Source organism: Lagenorhynchus albirostris, chromosome 11 (assembly GCF_949774975.1).
Source record: "Lagenorhynchus albirostris chromosome 11, mLagAlb1.1, whole genome shotgun sequence".
NCBI lineage: Eukaryota > Metazoa > Chordata > Mammalia > Artiodactyla > Delphinidae > Lagenorhynchus > Lagenorhynchus albirostris.
In genome coordinates this window covers 21,584,390-21,611,634 of record NC_083105.1, presented here as the reverse complement: position 1 = coordinate 21,611,634, position 27,245 = coordinate 21,584,390, and the positions used below count along the sequence as shown (strand labels likewise).

Below are 27,245 nucleotides of genomic sequence, written 5' to 3'. Positions count from 1 at the left end.
ACCAATGTTATATATGGTATTTACAATTGCAAGATGGAGACAAAAAATGAAATGGCTCAAGGACTGTGGTCAAGGACCAATAAGAGGCCAAGTAACCAATAAAGGCGATTAAGAAGGAAGGGCCAGTGAGGTAGGAGAGAAATCGTTTTTGTTAGGTGAGAGAAAATTCAGCAGGCTTGTATGTTGATGACCATGATGCAGAGAAAAGAAAACTACTGATGGACAGACAATGGATGTAATAAAATCCTTGATTAGAAGACAGCACATAGAGTACACAAGAAGAGGGACTGGCTTTGAACAGTTTTGATTTTGGAAAGCATATTAATACTCTATATATGCAAAAAATAAAATAAGAAAGAATGTGAAGAGGGGAAATGCCTAAAACTGAAAGCGACCTGAAACAAATGAACCTAATTGTATTAAAAAATACTGTAACCATATTCAAGGGGAAGATAGGAAGAAAGGACAGAGGGATAGATGGACAAAAACGAATCTGATTAACTCATGAATACAACATTTGACTATATATCCTTAGTGTTGGGCAAGGAGGGGTGATTAGTGGAGAAATCAGGCAACATCTTAATGGTCTATGGTACAAGAATGTTCATCTCAATGATATTTACAAAAGGAAAAAAGTGAAAGCACTCCATAATAATCCCTTTAATTATGATACATTATGCCTACATATATATCAAGCAATACGTGTTGAGAATTATATAAAGAAATGGTTATACTATAGCGCCTGGTGAAAATTCAAGGTTCAAAATTATATACTGTGATTTCAATATGCAAAAGTGGAAGATGGAAAGATTAAAATGTTATTCACAAGAAATTCTATCTTCAATTTAGTTCATACCAAAGGGACAACATGTGCAAGGAGCATGGACCTTATTTAAAGTCAGACAAACAAATGTGAATTCTAGTTTAGCCACCTACTGTGACACCCCTCTGCCTCAATTTCCTCATCTGTAAAATGGAGAAAAAACTCAAAAAATGTGCAACTCAAAAAATTTTAGTGAGGATTAAAGATAATATGTAAAGTATTAAAGATAATATGTACAGTATCTGATACAAAACAGATATCCAATTAAGAGTTCTCTTTCTCCTGACCTGCTTTTTATTGAGTTTAAATTATGAAGGCATTGATTATAGTTTTAACAGGAGCAATATCAAAAGTTCAAGCTTGGGGGGACTTCCCTGGTGGCGCTGTGGATAAGACTCCGTGCTCCCAGTGCAGGGGGCCCAGGTTCGATCTCTGGTCAGGGAACTAGATCCCACATGCATGCCGCAACTAAAAATTTGCATGCCACAACTAAGGAGCCCACGTGCAAGGAACCAGCAAGCCGCAATTAAGGAGCCCTGGAGCCACTACTAAGAAGCCTGCCTGCTGCAACTAAGACCCAGTGCAACCAAATAGATAAATATTAAAAAAAAAAAAAAAGTTCATGCTTCGGAATTCCCTTGTAGTCCAAAATCTGCACTTTCACCACCGAGGGTGCGGGATCAATCCCTGCTCAGGGAACTAAGATCCCGCAAGGGGTGCAGCCAAAAAAAACCCAAAAAAGTTCAAGCTTATCCAAACAGGACTTTAAAATGGCAGAGCGGTGGAGCTAATCTTGAAACATATTAATACTGCTCATCTATTAAAATATTTTAAAGAGGAAGCTGAAGATGTATTGGTAACTGTCACATCCACAGCTATTAGAGAGTTGGTTTCTTATACTGGGTAGGCCGTGGACATATCAAATTATTTATCTTCTATTATTCATACATGAGGCTTTCATTTAACATATATTTCAGTTTTACACAAATATTTCCCAATCATTTATTAATATAATTATGTTCCTTCCAAAAACAGAGAGAGGAGGATGGTTTTTCAGTCACATTTGTTAACTTAATTGATAGAGGAAAAGCACACTTTCAATAAGTAAACAAAGGGACTAAAACCCACAAAATAACATTAAGGCATGGACTAGCTATGTGTCTACCTATGCTTTGTCCAAGTGTTGCTATAGGCTCTTTGGACTAAATTGCCATGTGAAATTTCCAGATAATTGTATTATTCTACTAAATATTCTACTAATATTAGAACGGTTATAATACTGGGCCTGATCCTAAAGAGAATAAATTATTATCCAAAGTAAACCTCTTCAGTTCACTAAAGACTCATTTAAAGTTCTAAAAGTTATATAAACATTTTAAAACAAACTTTTTAAAAAATGGTAGAAATCTAGGTCAATGAATTAAACTTCCAAATAATTAATTATTTGGTGGAGATAAGAGTGGAGTGGGAGAATGGAAGCATGAAATCTATATAAAACCGAAGTAGACATGTTAAAGACTCAAAATGAGGATAAAAAAGAAAGCTGATTGACTTGAATATGTCAAAGTCATAACAACTGTACAGAAGAAAGTCATAACACATAATAAAGATAAACCTGGCACAATTCTTACTGAATTTTTTATTTTTAAAATTCAGAACACACAATAATGTTCCATTACTATGTACATTATGGCATGTAAAGAGGTTTATTTTAAAGTAAACATGTGTTCTTTATTTTAACGTTAGTATTATATGAAATAAATTTTAAATGTGGATGTACATATTTTATTGGTTAACTATATTTTTAACAATGTAACAATTTTAAAGCTAACTTAAAACATGCAAACAGGCTTCCATTTTTCCAAAATCTTCTTTAATTACATGTAATACATGAAAATAAATTTACTAGGTTTTTCATTAGTAATAACAAAATAGCTAAGTAGAGGAATAAAATTTCCAGGCAAATGGAAAGGAAAGGTTTGATTTAGATTACACATTTTACAGTTAATACATAATTAGAGTCTAAATTATGTGTAGAGCATTGTACACGGTAAAATTTAGGGCAAAACAAGTAAGTCAGTCCATATAATCAAGATTTATAATTTGCTTAAGGGAACACAGCACAAATGCACGAAAAGTCAAGAATCGCTCTGCAAGAAGAAAAATGCCACTTAACACTTAACCTCTCGTGGATGACCTAGAGTCTGTCATACAGAGTGAAGTAAGTCAGAAAGAGAAAAACAAGTACTGTAGACTAACACATATATATGGAATCTAAAAAAAATAAATTAAAAAAAATGTTTCTGTAGAACCTAGGGGCAGGACAGGAATAAATACGCAGACGTAGAGAATGGACTTGAAGACACGGGGAGGGGGAAGGGTAAACTGGGACAAAGTGAGAGAGTGGCATGGACATATATACACTACCAAATGTAAAATAGATAGCTAGTGGGAAGCAGCCGCATATCACAGCGAGATCAGCTTGATGCTTTGTGACCACCTAGAGGGGTGGGATAGGGAGGGTGGGAGGGAGGGAGACTCAAGAGGGAAGAGATATGGGAACATATGCATACGTATAGCTGATTCACTTTGTTATATAGCAGAAACTAACACAATAATGTAAGTTATTTTTTTATGTAAGTTATTTTTTAATGTAAGTTATTTTTTAATGTAAGTTATTTTTTTAAAATAACTTTAAAAAAAATTGCATCCCCCTTCAAAAGGAGATGAGGTTAGAGAAATAACAAGGGCCAGATCATGTGAGGGCTTTTAAGCCACTCTAAGGACTCTCACAAATCCAACATTTAAGAACTTAAAGATACCATAAAGATTCTTAACCCATCATTGTTCCATTCTCTCCAGTTGGGCCTAACTAAAACCGTTGAAATGAACTAGTAATTGAAATCACTAGCTAGTATCTCAAGACTGTGCACCCCTACAAGGATTGTGTTCTCACTGCATATGAAAAGATATAAAAAGATATAAAAAGAACCAAAATCTTTATGTAAGCAAATCTAACAACAGCTTCAACTTGACTTTATTAAAAACAATATTTCTAGAAGAGAAAATACCTAAAGACCACATGGTAAAGCTGTACGAGAGAACATGTTACTGGAGCACGTTCCGAAAATCTGATAGTCTGCCAAGTCCTTTGGCTAAAAACATTAAGTTATTAATCTGCACCTAATTACACCCTTTCACAGACCATGGGCTTCATCATGCAGCCATAAAGATTCCTCCACTTAAAACTAAGAAACAGGGCTTCCCTGGTGGCGCAGTGGTTTAGAGTCCGCCTACCGATGCAGGGGACACGGGTTCGTGCCCTGGTCTGGGAAGATCCCACATGCCACGGGGTGGCTAGGCCCGTGAGCCATGGCCGCTGAGCCTGTGCGTCCAGAGCCTGTGCTCCGCAGTGGGAGAGGCCACAGCAGTGAGAGGCCCGCGTACCGCAATAAAAAAAAAAACAACTAAGAAACAAATGAGGTGTTTCTAAAGAAACCCCTATTTCCTTTCTGCCTTACCCAACACCCCAGTTGCACCTCCTTTAACCTGGCAACCTCCTCTTAAGTCTAGTTGCCTTCTTGCCCCACTCTATGCCTCATTGTCTTCAGGTTCAAGAAGTGAATTAATTATTTTCAAAATTTTGGATATGAGATCAAGAAATAGACTTTACAATCCAGTACACACATACAAAACAAAAATTTCTCAAAGTGATAGTTTAATACAGTCTGATATTTTCCATTCTATTTCCTCCTTTCAAAATGGTGATTGACTACACTATTTTCACAAGGCAAGCTATGACCCACAGTTTAAGAAACAATACATAAGAAGTACATACATCATGACCAAGTATTTATTCCAGTAATGAAGGTTGGTTTAACATTCAAAAATCAACTAATATAATTCACCACATGAAAAGTAAAATCACATCGTGATCTCAATAGAGGCATAAAAAAGCACTGGACAAAAGTTAACACCATGCATGGAAAAATAATTCTCAATAAACTAGGAACAGAAGAGAACTTCCCCAAAACTACAGGGACTTGTACAAAAACCCTACAGTTGCAATCATACTTAATGATGAAAGACTAAAATGCTTTTCCCCTAAGACAGAGACAAGGCAAGGATGTCTGCTCTCACCACTTCTATTCAACATTGTACTGGAGGTTCTACCTGACACAGTAAGGCAAAAAAAAAAAGAAATAAAATAATATAAATAAAAGGCATCCAGTTTAGAAACGAAATAAAACTGTGTTATTTCCCAGATGACATTATCATCTATGTAGAAAATCCTACAAATCTTAAAAAAAACCAAACTACCAGAACTAATAAATGAGTTTAGCGAGGTTACAAGATGTAAGACCAACATAAAAAAGAAAATTAATTAAAGACACAAGAGCCATATGAAAGAGCTCCCAATAGCCAAAGCTGGAAAAACCTGGGCAACAAAATAAATTAAATATTATTGGATTATAACTCAAAGTATAAAATAAATATACATCAGTCTACACAGATAAAAAAACATGACTGAATAAGTAAATAACTGGGAGAAAACAGATTAATCTCCCACACAGAAAATTTTTAAATAACTTAATAAGATATTCAAACCTTAGGGAACTGCAGAATTCCTCACTCATTTTGTGTGTGCTGCACATAGTATTTCCTTCCTTCCAAAATGTACAGTATGAAAGTGGGGAAGAGAGTAATTTTATAGTGGATAACCTGACAAACACTACATCAGCCAGGTGATCAAGGTCAATGTCAACAATAAGAGATCTAAAGACACATACAGACTGAAAGTGAGAGGATTAAAGAAGGTATTCCACGCACATGGAAATCAAAAGAAAGCCAGAGTTGGGCTTCCCTGGTGGTGCAGTGGTTGAGAGTCCGCCTGCCGATGCAGGGGACATGGGTTCGTGCCCCAGTTCGGGAAGATCCCACATGCCGCAGAGCGGCTGGGCCCGTGAGCCATGGCTGCTGAGCCTGCACGTCCGGAGCCTGTGCTCCACAACAGGGGAGGCCACAACAGTGAGAGGCCCGTGTACCGCAAAAAAAAAAAAAAAGAAAGCCAGAGTAGCAATAACTATAACAGAAAAAATAGACTTTAAAACAAAGACTGTAACAAGAGACAAAGAAGGACATTACATAGTGATCAAGGGATCAATCCAAGTAGAAGACATAACAACTATAAAGATATATATGCACCCAACATAGGAAAACCTAAATATATAAGCAAATATTAACAGACATAGAGGAAGAAATTTACAGTCACACAATAATAGTAGGGGACTTTAACACCCCACTTACATCAATGGACAGACTATCCAGACTGAAAATCAATAAGGAAACACTGTTGTTAAATGACACATTAGACCAAGTGAACTTGATTGATATTTAGAGAGCATTCCAACTGAAAGCAGCAGAATGCATATTCTTTTCAAGTGCACATGGAACATTCTTCAGGACAGATCACATGATAGACTACAAAACAAGTTCATTAAATTTGAGAAGACTGAAAACATATCAAGCATTATTTCCAACCACAATGCTATGAGACTAGACATCAACTACAAGAAAAAAAAAAGTACAAACGTGGAGGGTAAACAATATGTTCTAAACACCAATGAATCACTGAAGAAGTCAAAAAGGAAACTGAAAAAAAAAACCTGGAGACAAATGAAAACAAAATGATCCAAAATCTATGGGACTCAGCAAAAGCAGTAATAAGAGGGAAGTTTACAGCTATACAAGCTTACCTCAGGAAACAGGAAAATCTCAAATAAACAACCTAAAGAAACTAGAAAAAGAAGAACAAATAAAACCCAAAGTTAGTAGAGGAAAGAAATTATAAAGATCAGAGCAGAAATAAATGAAATAGAGACAAAAAAACAGAAAAGATAAATGAAACAAAGAGCTGGTTATTTGAAAATTTAAACAAAATTGATAAACCTTTAGCCAGACTCTTCAAGGAAAAAAAGAGGGCCCAAATCAATAAAATCAGAAATAAAAAAGAAATTACAACTGACACCACAGAAATACAAAAGATCATAACAGATTACTACAAACAATTGTACATCAATAAAATGGACAACCTAGAAGAAATGGACAAATCCCTAGAAATGTACAATCTCCCAAGACTGAATCAGGAAGAAATAGAAAATATGAACAGACCAATTACCAGTAGTGAAACTGAGTAAGTAATTTCAAAAACTCCCAACAAACAGAAGTCCAGAACCAGAGGGCTTCAAAGGTGAATTCTACCAAACAGTTAGAGAAGAGTTAACACCTATCCCTCCAAATTATTCCCAAAAATTGCAGAGGAAGAAATACTTTCAAACTCATTCTACAAGGCCAGCATCACCCTGATACAAAAACCAGACAAAGATACCACAAAAAAAAAGAAAACAGAAAATTCCAGGCCAATATCACTGATGAACATAGATGCAAAAATCCTCAAGAAAATATTAGCAAACCAAGTTCAACAATACATTAAATGTATCACACATCATGATTGAGTGGGACCTGTCCCAGGGATGCAAGAATGGCTCAAAAATCCACAAATCAATCAATGTGATAAACCATATTAACAAACCAAAGAATAAAATCATAAGATCATCTCAACAGATAAAGGAAAAGCTTTTGATAAAATTCAACATGTGTTTATGATAAAAACTCTCAGTGAAGTGGGTATAGATGGAACAGACCTCAACATAATAAAGGCCAAATATGACAAACCCACAGCTAACATCATACTCAATGGTGAAAAGCTGAAAGTATTTCCTCTAAGATCAGGAACAACACAAGGATGCCCACTCTCCCCACTTTTATTCAACACAGTATTGGAAGTCCTAGCCACAGCAATCAGACAAGAGAAAAAAAATAAAAGGAATAAAATTGGAGAGGAGGAAGTAAAACTGTCAGTTTGCAAATGACATGATACTATACATAAAAAAATCCTAAAGACACCAAGAAAAAAATACTAGAACTCATTGATGGATTCAGTAAAGTTGCAGGATACAAAATAATATACAGAAATTTACTGCATTTCTATACACATATATCAGAAAGAGAAATTAAGGAAACAATCCCATTTACCATCACATAAAAAAGAATAAAATACTTAGAAATAAACTTACCTAAGAAGGCAAAAGATTTGTCCTCCAAAAACTAAAAGACAATGCTGAAAGAAACTGAAGACAACACAAACAGATGGAAAGATATACTGTGTTCTTGGATTGGAAGAATCAATATTGTTGAAATGACCATACTACCCAAGGTAATCTACAGATTCAATGCAATCCCTATCAAATTACCAATGGCATTTTTCACAGAACTAGAACAAATAATTTTAAAATCTGTAAGAAAACACAAAAGGCTCCAAAGAGCCAAAACAATCTTAAGAAAGAAGAACGAAGTTGGAGGTATCACACTCCCTGATTTCAAACTATACCACAAAGCTACAGTAATCAAAACAGTACAGTATTGGCACAAACACAGACACATAGATCAATGGAACAGAGTCCAGGAATGAACCCACACTTACATGGGCAATTCATCTACAACAAAGGAGACAAGAATATACAATGGGGAAAAGACAGCCTCTTCAATAAATGATGTTGGTAAAACTGGACAGCTGCATGCAAAAGAATCAAACTGTACTAATTTCTCACACCATGCACAAAAATAAATTTAAAATGGATTAATAAAGACTTAAATGTAAGAACGGAAACCATAAATAAAACTTCTATAAGAAAACATAGGCAGTATTGCTCTTTGGTCTTAGTAATATTTTTTGGATATGTCTCCTCAGGCAAGGGAAACTAAAGCAAAAATAAACAATGAGACTACATCAAACTAAAAAGCTTTTACAAAGTGAAGGGAACTATCAACAAAATGAAAAGGCCACCTACTGAACAAGAGAAGGTACCTGTAAATGATATATCCAACAAAGGGTTAAAACAGAAACAAAGAACTCATACAACTCAACATCAAAAAACAAAAACCAATTAAAAACCGGTCAGAAGAGCTGAATAGATATTCTCCCAAAGAAAGCAGACAGATGGCCAGAAGGCACCTGAAAAGACGCTCAGCATCACTAATTATGAGGGAAGTGCAAATCAAAACCACAATGAGATATCACCTAATACCTGTAAGAATGGCTATTATCAGAAAGACCACAAATAACAAGTATTAGAAAGGATGTGTAGAAAAGGGAACCCCCATGCACTGCTAGTGGGAATGTAAATGGGTGCAGCTGCAATGGAAAACAGTAGGGAGGCTCCTCAAAAAAATTAAAAACAGAACTACCATACAATCCAGCAATTCCACTCCTGGGTATTTACCCAAAGAAAACTGAAACACTAATTATAAAAGATATATGCACCCCTATGTTCATTGCAGCGTTATTTACAATAGCCAAGATATGGAAGCAACCTACCTGCTCATCAATGGAAAATTACTCAGCCGTAAGACAGATACTGAGAATAAACAGGTGGTTGCCAGAGGGGAGAGGGGTAAGGAAGAAGAAAAATAGGTGAGGGAGATTAAGCGGTACAAACTTCCATTTGCAAAATAAATGAGTCATGGGTATGAAATATACAGTGTGGAGAATATAGTCAATAATTATGTAATATTGCATGGGGACAGATGGTTAACTAGACTTATTGTGGTGATCATTTTGAAATATATAAAAATATTGAATCATTATGTTGTGTAACAGGAACTAACATAGTGCTGTAGGTCAATTATACTTCAAAAACAAACAAACTCACAGAAAAGAGACCAGATTTGTGGTTACCAGAGAGTGGAGGGAGGGGGAATTGGATGAACGCAGTCAAAAGGTACAAACCTCCATTTATAAGATAAATAACACTATGAATGCAATTTACAACATGATAAATATAATTAACACTGTTGTATGTTATATATGAAAGGTGATAAGAGAGTAAATCCTAAGAGTTCTTATCACAAAGAAAAAATATTTTTTTCATTTCTTTCATTTTATATGCATATAATATAATGGATGTCCACTATTACCACTATTGTGGTAACCATTTCATGATGTATGTAAGTCAAATTATTATTCTATACACCTTAAACTTATACAGTGCTTATACAGCACAATTATATCTCAATAAAACTGGAATAAAAATAATAATGATAAAATATGCTGATAATATGTACCCTTGATATGACAATAAAAATGCCACTTTACCTTTGTGGTCTTCTTGCCAAAAACCCATAACCTATTCAAATTAAGAGAAAAAGATTATACAAATCCTGTTTGAGAGACACTGAACAAAATATCTGACCAATACTACTCAAAACTCTCAAGGTCATCAAACACAAGGAAAGTCTGAGAAACTGTCACAGCTAGGAGGAGCCTAAAAAGAAATGATGACTATATATAATGTGGTATTCACAATGGGTTCCTGGAACAGAAAAAGGACATTAGGTAAAAAGCTAAGGAAATTTGAATAAAATATGTGCTATAGTAAATAATAATTTATAAATATTGATTCACTAATTGCAATAAATGTACCATACTAATGTAAGATGTTAACAATACAGGAGATGGAATATGGGATGTATGAAAACTCTCTGTACTATCTTTACAACTTTTCTACAAATCTAAAAGTATTCTAAAATAAAAATCTTATTTAAAAATCATTGAGCTGCATATGGAAGGTTTACCTCAATAAAAAGTTACTGCAATAAAAGTGCTGATTGTGTTTCTATATACTAGCAACAAACAATCGGAAATTGAAAATTTTCAAGTACTGTTTACATTAGTATAACAAGTTTGAAATTTTTAGGGATAAATCTGACAAAGGGTGTATAAGACATACTGAAAACTACAAAATATTGCTGAGAGAAATTAAACAAGACAAAATAAAATGGAGAAATAAAACATGTAATAGACAGAAGACAGTATTGTTAAGATGTCAATTCTCCCCAAACAGATTTATAGTTCCCAAGCAAATATCTAGCAGGCTTTTTGGTAGGAACGACAGGCTGATTCTAAAATTTATATGAAAATGCAAAAGACCTGGAATGTCAAAATAACTCTGACAAAGATTAATCGAGTTGGAGGCCTGTACCACCAATTTCAAGACTTACTTAAAAGCTACGGTAATCAACAGTCTGATATTGGTGTAAAGATAGGCAAATAATCAATGGAACAAAAGAGAGTCCTGAAATAGACCCAAGTTTATAGTTAGCTGATTTTCAACAAAGGTGCAAAATCAATTCAATGAGAAAAAGATGATATTTTCAATAAATTGTGTTACAGCAATTGTATAGCCATATGCAAAGAGAAAAAAAAAGAACCTTGACACTTACCTCACATCACAAATAACAAATTAACTCTAAATGGATCACAGACTAAAACCTAAGAACAGAAACTACAAAACTTCTGTAAGAAAATACAGGAGAAAATCTTGGTGACTTTGAGCTTGGCAAAGATTTCTATAACACAACAAAAAATTCACAAATCAAAACAGAAAAAAATCAATGTTATACTTTATCAAAATTAAAAAACTCTGTGCATCAAAAGACACTGTTTCTGGGACTTCCCTGGTGGTCCAGTGGTTAACAATCTGCCTTCCAGTGCAGGGGACACAGATTCAATCCCTGGTAGGGGAAGTAATATCCCACATGCCATGGGGCAACTAAGCCTGCGCGCCACAACCACAGAGCCTGCACACCATGACTACTGAGCCCATGAACCACAACTAGAGAGAGGCCCGTGCGCTGCAATGAAGAGCCCACATGCCACAACAAAATCTCCTGCATGCTTCAACTAAGACCCGTCGCAGACATAAATAAATAAATAAATATTAAAAAAATTTTAAAAGACACTTTCTAAAGAACAAGCCACAGACTGGCAGAAAATATTTACAAAACATATGTCTGGAAAAGGACTTGTATCTACAATATATAAAGAACTCTTACAACTCAAAAATAAGACATCCCATTAATAAAATACGCAAAAAATTTAAACAGACCCTCAAACCAAAGAGGGCATACGGGTGGTGGATAAGCACACTGAAAGATTCACAACATCACCAGTCAATAGGAAACTGCAAATTAAAAACCACAGTCAGCGGCTTCCCTGGTGGCGCAGTGGTTGGGGGTCCGCCTGCCGATGCAGGGGGCATGGGTTCGTGCCCCAGTCCGGGAGGGTCCCGTGTGCCGCGGAGCAGCTGGGCCCGTGAGCCATGGCCGCTGAGCCTGTGCGTCCGGAGCCTGTGCATCCGGAGCCTGTGCTCTGCAACGGGAGAGGCCGCAGCAGCGGGAGGCCCGCATACCGCAAAAAGAAAAATAAAAAAACACAGTCAGATACCACTACTTACCCACTAAAACAGGTAAAATTAAAAAGACTGACTATACTGAGCGTTGGTGAAGATACGGAGCAAGTGGAACTCTCATATGCTTGCTGGTAAGAATATGAAACATACACCCCAGAACCACTTTGGAAAGCTGTAAAGCAGCTTCTTAAAAAAGTTATATATGTTGCAGAGAATTCCCTGGAAGTCCAGTGGTTAGGACTCCATGCTCTCACTGCTGAGGGCTGGGTTTCAATCCCTCGTCTGGGAACTAAGATCCCACAAGCCACGAGGTGTGGCCAAAAAAAATTTTTTAATTTATACATATCAGGAATTCTCTGGCAGTCCAGTGGACTTGGTACTTTCACTGCCAGGGCACGGGTTCAATCCTGGGTCAAGGAACTAAGATCCTGCAAGCTGAGTGGTGCAGCCAAAAAAAAAAAATAGAAAAAAAGTTATATATGCACCCACATATAACTCAACCATTCTACTCCTACATATTTATTGAAGAGAAATGAAAAGCATGTGTCCTCACAAAGACTTATACATGAATGTTCATAGCAGCTTTATTTGTAACAGCCCCAAACTAGAAACAACCCAAATGACCATCAACAGTTAAATGGATAAAGAAGTTGTGGAACATACACAATGGAATATACTTAGCAATAAGAGAGAATGCATAGCACTCCCTCGTGTGAAAGCACTGGAATCATAACTGACTGCTGAACAATCATCGACAGGAAAACACTGGAACTCACCAAAAAAGATACCCCACATTCAAAAACAAAGGAGAAGCTGCAATGACACGGTAGGAGGGGTACAATCACAATAAAATCAAATCCCATAATTGCTGAGTGGGTGACTCACAAACTGGAGAACACTTATGCCACAGAAGTCCACCCACTGGACTGAAGGTTCTGAGCCCCATGTCAGACTTCCCAACCTGGGGGTCCACCAACAGGGGCAGGAATACCTAGAGATCAGACTTTGAAGGCTAGCAGGATTTGATTGCAGGACTTTGACAGGACTGGGGGAAACAGAGACTCCAAAGAGCCAGGAAGGCTCCAGTGCTGGGTCACCTCACGCCAACCAACCAACAGGGAGGGAACCAACCCCACCCATCAGCAGACAACCGGATTAAAGTTTTACTGAGCTCTGCCCACCAGAGCAACACCCAGCTCTGCCCACCACGGGTCCCTCCCATCAGGAAGCTTGCACAAGTCACTTAGGTAGCCTCATCCACCAGAGGGCAGAGAGCAGAAGCAAGAACTACAATTCTGCAGCCTGTGGAAGTAAAACCACATTCACAGAAAGATAGAAAATGAAAAGGGAGAGAACTTGGTACCAGATGAAGGAACAAGATAAAACCCCAGAAAAACAACTAAATGAAGTGGAGATAGGCAAACTTCCAGAAAAACATTTCAGAATAACGAGAGTGAAGACCATCCAGGACCTCAGAAAAAGAATGGAGGCAAAGATCAAGAAAATGCAAGAAATGTTTAACAAAGACCTAGGAAAATTAAAGAACAGAGATGAACAACACAATAACTGAAATGAAAACTACACTAGAAGGAATCAATAGCAGAATAACTGAGGCAGAAGAACGGATAAGTGACCTGGAAGACAGAATGGTAGAATTCACTGCTGCAGAACACAATAAAGAAAAAAGAATGAAAAGAAATGAAGACAGCCTAAGAGACCTCTGGGACAGCATTAAACGCAACAACATTCGCATTAAAGGGGTCCCAGAAGGAGAAGAGAGAGAGAAAGGACCGAGAAAATATCTGAAGAGATTATAGTCAAAAACTTCCCTAACATGGGAAAGGAAATAGCCACCCAAGTCCAGGAAGTGCAGAGTCCCAGGCAGGATAAACCCAGGGAGAAACATGCTAAGACACATAGTAATCAAATTGACAAAAATTGAAGACAAAGAAAAATTACTGAAAGCAACAAGGGAAAAATGAAAAATAACACACAAAGGAATTCCCATAAGGTTAACAGCTGATTTCTCAGCAGAAACTCTACAAGCCAGAAGGGAGGCAAGATATATTTAAAGTGATGAAAGGGAAGAATCTAAAATCAAGGTTACTCTATCCAGCAAGGATCTCATTCAGATTCGATGGAGAAATCAAAAGCGTTACAGACAAGCAAAAACTAAGAGAATTCAGCACCACCAAACCAGCTCTAAAACAAATGCTAAAGGAACTTCTCTAAGTGGGAAACATAAGAGAAGAAAAGGACCTAGAAAAACAAACCCATAACAATTAAGAAAATGGTAATAGGAACATACATATCGATAATGACCTTAAACGTGAATGGATTAAATGCTCCAACCAAAAGACACAGGCTCGCTGAATGGATACAAAAACAAGACCCATGTATATGCTGTCTACAAGAGACCCACTTCAGACCTAGGGACACATACAGACTGAAAGTGAGGCAATGGAAAAAGATATTCCATGCAATTGGAAATCAAAAGAAAGCTGGAGTAGCAATATTCATATTAGATAAAATAGACTTTAAAATAAAGAGTGTTACAAGAGACAAGGAGGACACTACATAATGATCAAGGGATCAATCCAAGAAGAAGATATAACAATTATAAATATATATGCACCCAACATAGGAGCACCTAAAAACATAAGGCAACTGCTAATAATTATAAAAGAGGGAATCGACAGTAACACAATAATACTGGGGGACTTTAACACCTCACTTATACCAATGGACAGATCATCCAAAATGAAAATTAATAAGGAAACACAAGCTTTCAATGACACAATACACCAGATAGATTTAATTGATTGATATTTATAAGACATTCCATCCCAAAACAGATTACACATTCTTCTCAAGTGCACACAGAACATGCCCCAGGACAGATCACATCTTGGGTCACATATCAAGCCTTGGTAAATTTAAGAAAATTGAAATCATATCAAGCATCTTTTCCATCACAACGCTATGAGATTAGAAATGAATTACAGGGAAAAAAACGTAAAAAACACAACACATGGAGGCTAAAGAATACGTTACTAAAAAACCAAGAGATCACTGAAAAAATCAAAGAGGAAATCAAAAAATACCTAGAGACAAATTACAGTGAAAACACGACAATCCAAAACCTATGTGATGCAGTGAAAGCAGTTCTAAGAGGGAAGTTTATAGCTATACAAGCCTACCTCAAGAAACAAGAAAAATCTCAAATAAACAATCTAACCTTATCCCTACAGGAACTAGAGAAAGAAGAACAAACAAAACCCAAAGTTAGTAAAAGGAAAGAAATCATAAAGATCAGAGCAGAAACAAATGAAATAGAAACAAAGAAAACAGTAGCAAAGATCAATAAAACTAAAACCTGGTTCTTTGAGAAGATAAACAAAATTGATAAGCCATTAGCCAGACTCATCAAGAAAAAGAGGGAGAGGACTTAAATCAATAAAATTAGAAATGAAAAAGGAGAAGTTACAACAGACACTGTAGAAATACAAAGCATCCTAAGAGACTACTACAAGCAACTCTATGCCAATAAAATGGACAACCTGGAAGAAATGGACAAATTCTTAGAAAGGTATAACCTTCCAAGACTGAACCAGGAAGAAATAGAAAATATGAACAGACCAATCACAAGTAATGAATTTGGAACTGTGATTAAAAATCTTCCAACAAACAAACGTCAGGACCAGATGGCTTCACAGGTGAATTCTAACAAACATTTAGAGAAGAGTTAACACCCATCCCTCTCAAACTCTTCCAAAAAAATTGCAGAGTAAGGAACACTCTGAAACTCATTCTATGAGGCCACCATCACCCTGAAACCAAAACCAGACAAAGATATTACCAAAAGAGAAAATTACAGACCAATATCACTGATGAATATAGATGTAAAAATCATCAACAAAATACTAGCAAACAGAATCCAACAACACATTAAAAGGAACATACACCGGGCTTCCCTGGTGGCGCAAGGGTTGAAAGTTTGCCTGCCGATGCAGGGGAGCCGGGCTCGTGCCCCGGTCCAGGAAGATCCCACATGCCACAGAGCGGCTGGGCCCGTGAGCCATGGCCGCTGAACCTGCGCGTCTGGAGGCTGTGCTCCGCAATGGGAGAGGCCACAACAGTGAGAGGCCCGCGTAACACACACACACACAAAAAAAGGAAGATACACCATGATCAAGTGAGATTTATCCCAGCGATGCAAGGATTCTTCAATATACGCAAATCAATCAATGTGATACACCATATTAACAAATTGAAGAAGAAAAACCATATGATCATCTCAATAGACGCTGAAAAAGCTTTTGACAAAATTCAACACCCATTTATGATAAAAACTCTCCAGAAAGTGGGCATAGAGGGAAACTACCTCAACATAATAAAGGCCGTATACAATAAACCCACAGCCAACATCATTCTCAATGGTGAAAAACTGAAAACATTTCCTCTAAGATCAAGAACAAGACAAGGATGTCCACTCTCACCACTATTATTCAACATAGTTTTGGAAGTCCTAGCCACAGCAATCAGAGAAGAAAAAGAAACAAAAGAAATACAAATTGGAAAAGAAGAAGTAAAGCTGTCACTGTTTGCAGATGACATAATACTATACATAGAGAATCCTAAAGATGCCACCAGAAAACTACTAGAGCTAATCAATGAATTTGGTAAAGTAGCAGGATACAAAATTAATGCACAGAAATCTCTTGCATTCCTATACACTAATGATGAAAAATCTGAAAGAGAAATTAAGGAAACACTCCCATTTACCATTGCAACAAAAAGAATAAAATACCGAGGAATAAACCTTCGTAGGGAGACAAAAGACCTGTATGCAGACAACTATAAGACACTGATGAAAGAAATTAAAGATGATACCACCAGATGGAGAGATATACCATGTTCTAAGATTGGAAGAATCAATATTGTGAAAATGACTATACTACCCAAAGCAATGTATAGATTCAATGCAAGCCCTAAGAAACTACCAATGACATTTTTCACAGAACTAGAACAAAAAAGTCACAATTTGTATGGAAACACAAAAGACCCTGAATAGCCAAAGCAATCTTGAGAAAGTAAAATGGAGCTCGAGGAGTCAGGCTCCTGGACTTCAGACTATACTACAAAGCTACAGTAATCAAGACAGTATGGTACTGGCACAAAAACAGAAATATAGATCAATGGAACAGGACAGAAAGAGATAAACCCACGCACCTATGGTCAACTAATCTATGACAAAGGAGGCAAGGGTATACAATGGAGAAAAGACAGCCTCTTCAATAAGTGGTGCTGGGAAAACTGGACAGCTACATGTAAAAGAATGAAATTAGAACACTTCCTAACACCATACACAAAAATAAACTCAAAATGGATTAGAGACCTAAATGTAAGACCGGACACTATAAAACTCTTAGTGGAAAACATAGGAAGAACACTCTTTGACATAAAACACAGCAAGATTTGTTTTTATCTACCTCCTAGAGTAATGGAAATAAAAACAAAAATAAACAAATGGGTCCTAATGAAACTTAAAAGCTTTTGCAAAGCAAAGGAAACTACAAACAAGACAAAAGACAACCCTCAGAATGGGAGAAAATATTTGCTAACGAGGCAACTGACAAAGGATTAATCTCCAAAATATATAAAGAGCTCATGCAACTCAATATTAAAAAAACAAACAACCCAATCCAAAAATGGGCAGAAGACCTAAATAGACATTTCTCCAAAGAAGATATACAGATTGCCAACAAACACATGAAAGGATGCTCAACATCACTAATCATTAGAGAAATGCAAATCAAAACTACAATGAGGTATCACCTCACACCAGTTAGAATGGGCATCATCAGAAAATCTACAAACAATAAATGCTGGAGAGGGTGTGGAGAAAAGGGAACCCTCTTGCACTGTTGGTGGGAATGTAAATTGATATAGCCACTATGGAGAACAGTATGGAGGTTCCTTAGAAAACTAAAAATAGAACTACCATACCACCCAGCAATCCCACTACTGGGCATATACCCTGAGAAAACCATAATTTAAAAGAGTCATGTACCACAATGTTCATTGCAGCTCTATTTACAATAGCCAGGTCATGGAAGCAACCTAAATGCCCAATGACAGGCAAATGGATAAAGAAGATATGGTACATATGGAATATGTAATGGAATATTACTCAGCCATAAAAAGGAATGAAATTGGGTCATTTGTAGAGAAGTGGATGGATTCAGAGACTGTCATACAATGTGAAGTAAGTCAGAAAGGGGAAAACAAATATCGTATATTAACGCATATATGTGGAATCTAGAAAAATGGTACAGATGAACCGGTTTGCAGGGCAGAAATTGAGACACAGATGTAGAGAACAAACGTATGGACACCAAGGGGGGAAAGAGGCGGGGTGGCGGGTGGGGGGGTTGAGATGAATTGGGAGATTGGGATTGACATGTATACACTGATGTGTGTAAAATAGATAACTAATAAGAACCTGATGTACAAAAAATAAATAAAATTAAATTTAAAAATTAAAAAAAAGAATGTCTATATGTGTAAAACAGTCATTCTGCTGTACAGCAGAGATTGGAACAACCCTGTAAATCAACTACACTTCAATAAATAAAGGTAATAATAAAATATGGAAAGAGAATGCAGTGCCAAAACTGGCCTGAACGCTTACAAAAAGTAATCAGACAGAAAGTCTGAGTGTGGGGCAGAGAATACTCCTCTATATTAAAAGACACTAAAAAGACCTAACAACCAAACATGTGAACCTTGCCTCCTGAACTGAAATAAAAATGCTGTAAAGACATTCTTGAGACCAGTAGGGATGACACGACTGACTGTTTATTTCCTTGGATTTGATGTGGTGCTCTAATGGTGTAGAGTGGGGTCTCTCAGCCTCAACACTTAGGAGACAGAAAATTAATTCTCTCTTCTGGGACTTTAGCAGCATTTCTGGCCCCTGCCCACTAGGTGTCAGGAGCACCACACCCGTTCAGGAGCAATAACCTGAAAAGTCAGTGCTGGTTTAGAATTAGGAATGAAGGTTGCATCACATCATAAATTTACTAAAGAAACACCTTAAAATGGTTAAATGGTGAATTTTATGTTACGTGAATTTTTTTTCAATAAAAAATGTAATAATAGAAAAAAAAAAGCGCATAGGGCTTCCCTGGTGGCGCAGTGGTTAAGAATCCGTCTGCCAATGCAGGGGAAATGGGTTCGAGCCCTGGTCTGGGAAGATCCCACATGCCAGGGAGCAACTAAGCCCGTGCGCCACAACTACTGAGCTTGCCCTCTAGAGCCCCCGAGCCACAACTACTGAGCCCGCGTGCCACAACTACTGAAGCCTGAGCGCCTAGAGCTGTGCTTGGCAACAAGAGAAGCCACCGCAAAAAGAAGCCAGGGCACCACAACGAAGAGTAGCCCCCACTCGCCGCAACTAGAGAAAGCCCGTGTGCAGCAATGAAGACCCAACACAGCCAAAAATTAATTAATTAATTAATTTTAAAAATATTATACTTAACATTAAGTACACAAAATAAACTCTTTAAGTCCTTCAGTGAATTGATCAAAACATCCTCATTATCAAAAGAGCCTTCATACTTCATTAATTAAATTAGACTATGATGCCTAACCCATTAAAGAGTAGATAATGCTAATTACTATTTTCAAATAGCTGACTATAAGTTTTAAAACTCACTCATGCAACATCAGAAAGAACTGGTTATAGCTTTAAGTGCATTGCCAAACCTTATATACTAGAAGACATTCTAAGAGAATTGCATGAGCCTGTAGCTACATGGTAAAAAAGAAAAAAAAGAAAAAAAAACCAAACAAACATAAAGTCGGTGCCTGACAAAAAGAAGAAGAATCAGAAAATATTCTCAAAGTATCTTTATGTGGGGCATAGTAAGTGCTTGCATCTACAGAAAGAAAAAAAAAATGGGGAATAGAAGAATTACCTGAGGGCAGGAAATTCAGACAAAAGGTCCCTACTCGTGGTGAAAGCAAGTAGTCAGTTGCCAGGGTTTCTTAGACTCCTCTGGTACTCATTTGGGTGATTATGAAATTCACAGCACACCAATCTCCACCACAGCCAGCAGGGATCGCTGCAGGGAATGGGTACACAGGGGACACAGAAGGGAGCAAGTTTAAGGGAAGGAAGAGGAAAGGAATGATATGATAAAAATATTTAGCTCTGATGCACTTTAAAGAAAATACAGTTGTATTTCACACTGGATTAACTAAAGGCAAATGCTGCTTAAATTCTAAGATAAATTAATCATTTATGATTTTCTTCATTCTCTCTACCACTGGTAGCACTACTACTCTATTAAATCAGTATTTTAAAATTTTTATATTAAAAATAATATTTAACAAAAATGAGATAGCTATATTGTACAAAAGTTATACAAAGACTGTACAATTCAACATTAAATGAAACCAATTAGCACAAGCACTCTAAAAGACAAGCAACCTATAAATACAAATTGTCAAAATTTTAACTGCCGTAAGGCCCAGTTAAAACTATAATCCTCATTTCATTTCATAGAGAATACTAAAGAGTAAAGTTACCTATGAAAAATAACCCACAAAACCAAGAGATCCAGCAATAAACTACATCTATATACTCAAAAGTAAATTGGAGAACTAAAGTATTAAAAAAAAGTTTTAATTTAAACTTTTTGGATATAAATCAACTTTTCATGTTTCTGAACAACTACTATATACCACAGTACTGTGGCAGATGCTAAAGATACAATGGTGAATAACATAAGCATAGTTACTGCACTCAGAATTCAAAGCCTATCAGGGTTATTCTACCCTTAAAGAGATGACAGTCTATGGAACTAATAAACATGAAGCTTTTGTTTTAATAAATAGACAACAGTAGAGGAAAACAACACGATGCTATGATAGCAGTGGCAAAAAGGAGCCAGAGATTCCTCTCTTAACGGTATTTTTGGGTAGAAAAAGAGTACATTATACATATAGCTAAAATGAAGTCTTAAAGGATAGACTAATATAGAGATTCAAAATTTACACACAACATTCTCTTTGGCTGGGAGAAGTCTCGAAATAAGTCAGTGAATTATGAGACAGATCAATAGTAAGTCTAATGCCTGAAAAAAAAACCCAAACAAACAATAAATTACCATATCCTGAGTCAAATTTGCTCAGCTCTTAATTTTGTTTTAATAACTTGGTCTTGATATGATAACTACTTATATTTCACTTGTGGAAACAGTCATAAAGCCTTTCACTTGTAACTTATGTTCAATGTGAGCTAATACCAACTTGTAAATACCAATATTTAATAAATATTAAATTACTCATCCTAAGTAACATAATATGCAGACTTTAAAACATATAAACTGATAAGAGATCAACTTACTAAGGAAACGTTTAGACTGGAAACTGCAGTATTAAGGCAAAGTGCAATATTGCAAAAAAGTGATATTGCAAAAAAATTATGCAAGTAAAAAGAAATAAATGGAGAAATTGTCCTTCCCCAACTTTAAAGAATTGCTGAGTCAAAAGACTATGTTTCCCAAGCTTCAAAGGACTGCAAAGTCAAAGTATTCCCAAGTAATAAAAGAATCTCCTAAGGGATATTGCAGGAGGATGATAAAACACCATAAAAGAGTAATAAGGGAAATGCCAAAAACTAAAAGAAAAGCAAACTGTTAGGTGGGAACAACAGCCTGAACAGGTAGTATAGAATAATCAGATTATAAGGGTGCTGGATCAGTGACTTAACCACTCAACACTACCTGTTAAACCTTGGGAAAGTCAAAAACCTCAATGTTTTAATAACCTCCTTCTAGGAGACAGGAACAAATACCTTCTGATAGGATTATAATATTACAACATCCAATGGACCAAGCATCCAATCTCCATTTCACCTGAAGTTTTCAAATCAATCTCCTAAAAGTAACTTTTCCAAGAACCAATATCTTGGTTATAGTTGTAAATTAATGTGAAAGAAATGGGCACCTTGCTCAATTTCAGATGCTTCTACATAGTGTACGTAATAGAAAAAAGGAAAAATCCACCCCCTAAAATTCAACTCACAATTCACTTTTCTGTAATTATCCATTGCATAAGCCAAAGGATAACCACACACAAAAAACACTGACATTGTTGTTGCCCGACTATAAGAGATGCAGTCTAAATTAGCTTACAAATAAAAGGGATCTCCAGTAAGATACTTAATAGGCATCCAAATTAATGTATCCAGAGCCAAACTCCCGATCTTCTTCCAAAAGCCTGCTCCTCCTCCATATCTTCTCCAGCTTAATTAACAGCAACTCCATCTTGTCAGTTGCTTATGTCAAAGTCATCCATAACTGTTCTCTTTCTCAATGCACATCTTATCAGCAAATCCTGAGGCTCTGCCTTCAAAACACATCTAGAACCTATGTATCCCAACAACTCTACTGCATCCACCTAGCTCCAAGCCAATATTTTTCTCATCGGGATAGTTATCACTTTTCATTGGGCTCTTCTTCTGCCCTTGCCCTCCTATTATTTATTTCCCACTTGGCTGCAGTGATCAATGGCTCAAAGCCTTCCAGTGGCTTCCAATCTCACTCAGGGTAAAAGCCAAAGTCACTACAAGGTCCCACAAGATCTGGCCCTTGTTTTCTCTTTGATCTCATCTTCCTCCACTCACCTCACTCCTCACCTCACTTCACCTATATCGGCGGCCTCGATATATTTGCCAAAAAATGACAAGTAAGCTTTCACTTCTGGATCTTTGCATTTGTTCCCACCCCCACTTTCAGGTCTCTTCTCAAATAACATCTTCTCAATTAAGCCTTCTCCATCACTAGATTTAAAATTGCAAACTCTGTCCCCGCCTCCTTGCACTTCCTATCCCCTTTCTGTGTTATTTTTTTCAACAGCACTTACCACAAATTGATATAATGTACTTCACTTATTCATTTAATTACTCTCAGCCTTCTCTGATTAAAATGTAAACTCCATCGAGGGCAGGGATTTTTGCCCAGCACTATGGACCAGTACCTGGTACAAAGTAGCACTCAGTAAACATTTGCTAAATAAACAACTAGTATATACAGGATTATTGGAGTAAATCAGCATTATTGGAGATTATTTTTAAAACAATACAATTTAAGTAACCAAACATTACTTCAAAAAATCCCCAAAATTATAAAAGTAAATTTATTTATAATCCTAAAAGGTAATATTTAACTCACTCTTCTCCCAGTTGCCTCATCCAAGTAAACCAAATCTCACAAATTTGATATGGCAGTACAGTTCTAGAAATAGGTTACATTTAGTGATCCTATTCATGCTTCTTATGCCAGAATAGGAATCACTGAAATTTTCCAAGAGTTGAGACCATGTATCTCTAATGCCCAGTTCTCAATAACCTGGTACATATAAACTCTCAAAAATTATTTATTGAACTTTAAAGTGAAAAATGTAATAATTATATGTCAATAATTATATGAAATTATAATTTGAGAAAATAATTTCTTTTTTTTAAAGCTTTTTATTTTAAAAATATTTTATTTATTTATTTATTTATTTATTTTTGGCTGCAGTGGGTCTTCGTTGCTGCGCACGGGCTTTCTCTAGTTGCGGCGAGTGGGGGCTACTCTTCATTGCGGTGCGCAGGCTTCTCATTGCGGTAGCTTCTCTTGTTGAGGAGCACGGGCTCTAGGCGCGTGGGCTTCAGTACTTGCAGCACGTGGGCTCAGTAGCTGTGGCTCACCGGCTCTAGGGCACCATCTCAGTAGTTGTGGCGCACGGGCTTAGTTGCCGGACCGGGATCGGACCCGTATGCCCTGCATTGGCAGGCGGATTCTTAACCACTGCGCCACCAGGGAAGTCCTGAGAAAGTAATTTCCAACAGTCTAAATAATCTATGTTGTATTTCTTTTTAAGAATGTCTGATACAAGAAGAATTATGGACCCAGTGGTATTCATCTCCAATTACATGCACCTTAACTTCTCTTCAGCAATGCACTTCCATGGCCTTTTCTGATACCTTGCCCTAAACTAGGCTTACTCTAAAATCTTTTTTTTTTTTTTTTTTTTTTTTTTTTGCATTACCTGGGCCTCTCACTGTTCTGGCCTCTCCCGTTGCGGAGCACAGTCTCCGGAAGCGCAGGCTCAGCGGCCATGGCTCACGGGCCTAGCCGCTTCGCGGCACGTGGGATCTTCCCGGACCGGAGCACGAACTCGCGTCCTAACATCTTAAACTTTAACATATATGACACTTTCAGACAAAACATCTAATCCTTCCAGTTTTCTCATTTGTTCTTCTCAACTGCTCTTCTAGTAGATAAAATTTCCAATCTTTTGAGGGTTTTTTCCTTTTCTCCCCAGGCTATCATCGGCTGCCCCACCCCCCTTCTAGCCTTATACAGCCTAAGCCATCCCAATCAATACACTGTGAAGCACTGGAAACTCACTTCACTTTGCCATTCAGTCACAAGATCATGCAAGCCCTCAACCCTTCCTAATCTCCTTAACAAATATTCCAAATATTTAACAATCTTCTCAGGCCACCCTCCCTTTCTACTTGTTCCTTCCCCTTTATTTAGGGAGCATGTCTTGTTGAGACTGTCAAGTAGTTTCTCTTACCTAGATCCTTGGAGCTGACCTGTATCCAAGCCCTTCCCAAGTCTGTTTCTCTAACCTTCCCATAACCTCTGTGGTACACTGATATCCTTCTACATTACTTTTCTACTTAAGTTAATCAGAGCCCCTCTAGAGACTCTATGTTTCCACCCCAGACAACTGCTCCTGAACCCTGGACTCCAAACCAAACTGATAACCATGCACCTTTAGTGATCATGTCCCTCTTTTGTCAGGAACTCTTTATTAGCAGTCACCTCCTGGGATGAAGTTCAATTTCAATTTCCTTAACATAGCAAATGAGGCCCTCTGAAATCTAATTAAGTTCAGTGCCTATTAAAGACACCAAATGGAGCAGCAAAGCCTGACTCAAAATAGTTCTCCCCATGACCATATTTTTGCTCTATAACCCTTTGCCATTGTTAATTGATCCATAGATAAACAGAACTGGGCCAACCATTTTCTCTCCCAGGAATCTGAAACTTGACAGGAGATCAGATTGGGAGTTATGAGAGATGGGACAGCACCCTAAAGCAGTGGTTCTCAACCAGGAGCAATTTTGCCTTCCAGGGGACATTTGGCAACGTCTGCAGACATTTTTTCATTGTCAAGACTGTGGGAGTGCTATTGGCATCTAGTGGGTAGAGACCAGAGATGCTGCTAAACATCCTACAATGCACAGAGCAGCCCTTTACAACAAAGAATTGTCTTGTCCAAATGTCAGTAGTGCTGAGGTTCAAGCACGCTTCCAATTAGGCCCTAGGAGTTGTCTAGTTCCAGATTCTGTAACCCACCCCAAGAGCTTTCTGTTACATTTCCTTTTTCAGCCTAAGTTAAACAGAACAGGTTTTTGTTGTCTGAAGACAATATAATCTTAACTGGCATAGTATCCTAGTTTAATAATCTGACATACATGTGTATACTTTAAACCAGTTTCTCAACCTCAAAACTATTGACACATAGGCCAAATAATTCTTTCTGTGGGGGACTGGGCTGTGTACTGTAGGATGTTTAGCAGCGTCCCTGGCCTCTACCCACTAGTCACCGCCCCACCCCCACCCCTGCCAAGTTGTGAGAATCAGAAATGTCTCCAGACATTGCCAAATGTCCCCTGAGGGGTAAAAACACCCATATTTGATAACTACTACTTAAAACGATACAAAGACTGTACCCAGGTGTGGTGTATGTCTGTCCTGCCAAACCCCCAGTAAACCTTGTGCCCAGCATAATATGCCTTGAGCCAAAGGAATAGTGGGGAGCATTTGTATCTAAATCTTCCCCACCCCTTTTCAGGTCCTGGCTTAAATGTACCCCATCTTCAAGCTTCTATTCCCCCCCTCTGCCTTTGCTGGAGCACGCATGTACACATACCACAGTAACAGGTAATGAGGCCTTGAGCTGAAAGGTAGCTCCTGCTCTTATTTCTTTTCTTACACTTGTTTTAACTTTTCTTTAGAAGTTTCCATTTCCTTCTGAAAAAAATACTCTCCTAGAGAAGCCTCCAAAACATATTTTATGCTGATGATGGTATGAAAGATCAGGGTAAATTCTCCTTCAAAGGCTTTTCCTGTTTCACTTCTCTTAAAACGCAACTACTCCAACCCCCATATCCAACACACACACACACACTAACTCTCCCTCTTCAGTACTGTTTTCATTAACAATGAAAGAGATGCTTGGAATACAAACTAAACAATTAGGCAGGGAACAAGTATATAGATTTACACTTCTCAAATAGTTCAGCGTTTGCTTAAAGCATTTGTTAATCTCTTAAGAATAATTCCCCTTTCATACTTTTCCAATACACCAGTTTCTTAAGCCCCTGTATCTAAGTAAACCTGGTTTTAACCTTACAATTTCACCATACTTCAATCTCAAGGCTCAGAGTTGGCACTCTCTTTCTCCTGTTGCTTCCTAGATAGTCTTCCTTACTGGAAAACCCCTTATATAAAGGGTCATTTTCCTAGTCCTTCCTTTCCAGGACACCGGCACCACATTTATTCAATGATTCAATTGCCCATTATTCCCTAAAACCACAGGAAAATAGGTCATGCCCAATATCTGCAATAATATTGGTGGCTTATAGTCTTGCCTTAGTTAAAAAAAACAGCAATGTGAGGGAGAGTCAGTTCATTGTTGTCATTCATGCATTCATTCAAAAAATAGTCGTTGAGTGCCTACATTATTCTAGACTCCGAAAAACAAACAACAACAACAAAAATCCCTATCCTCATGGAATTTACATACAGTGGAGAAGACAAACGAACTGCAAATAAATAAGTATATATTATGACTGATGAGAATGAGCGCTACAGAGAAGAGTATGGTCAGGTAAGGCCTCCGTTAAGAAGGTGCCATGAGTTCCATTCACTGGCCATAAGAAAGGTATTGGAAGGTAGTATGTTCTAAGTGTTTCCTATCAAACTGTGTTCCAGATGATTAGATCAGTATAGTGACATCTTCATTACTGAATAACCTGT

General features: G+C 37.2%; 1 protein-coding gene across 4 annotated transcripts in view; it reads right to left on the bottom strand.

Moving 5' to 3' along the window:
• BLTP3B (bridge-like lipid transfer protein family member 3B) overlaps window positions 1–27,245 on the bottom strand; it is a 99,117-nt gene that overhangs the window by 69,402 nt on the left and 2,470 nt on the right. The window contains exon 2 of one of the 4 annotated variants that reach the window (XM_060165106.1): window positions 20,115–20,261. The exons of the other annotated variants lie outside the window; for them this stretch is intronic. The gene's annotated coding sequence lies outside the window, so the exon portion shown is untranslated. The remainder of the gene's footprint in view (window positions 1–20,114; window positions 20,262–27,245) is intronic. 4 annotated transcript variants of the gene reach the window in all.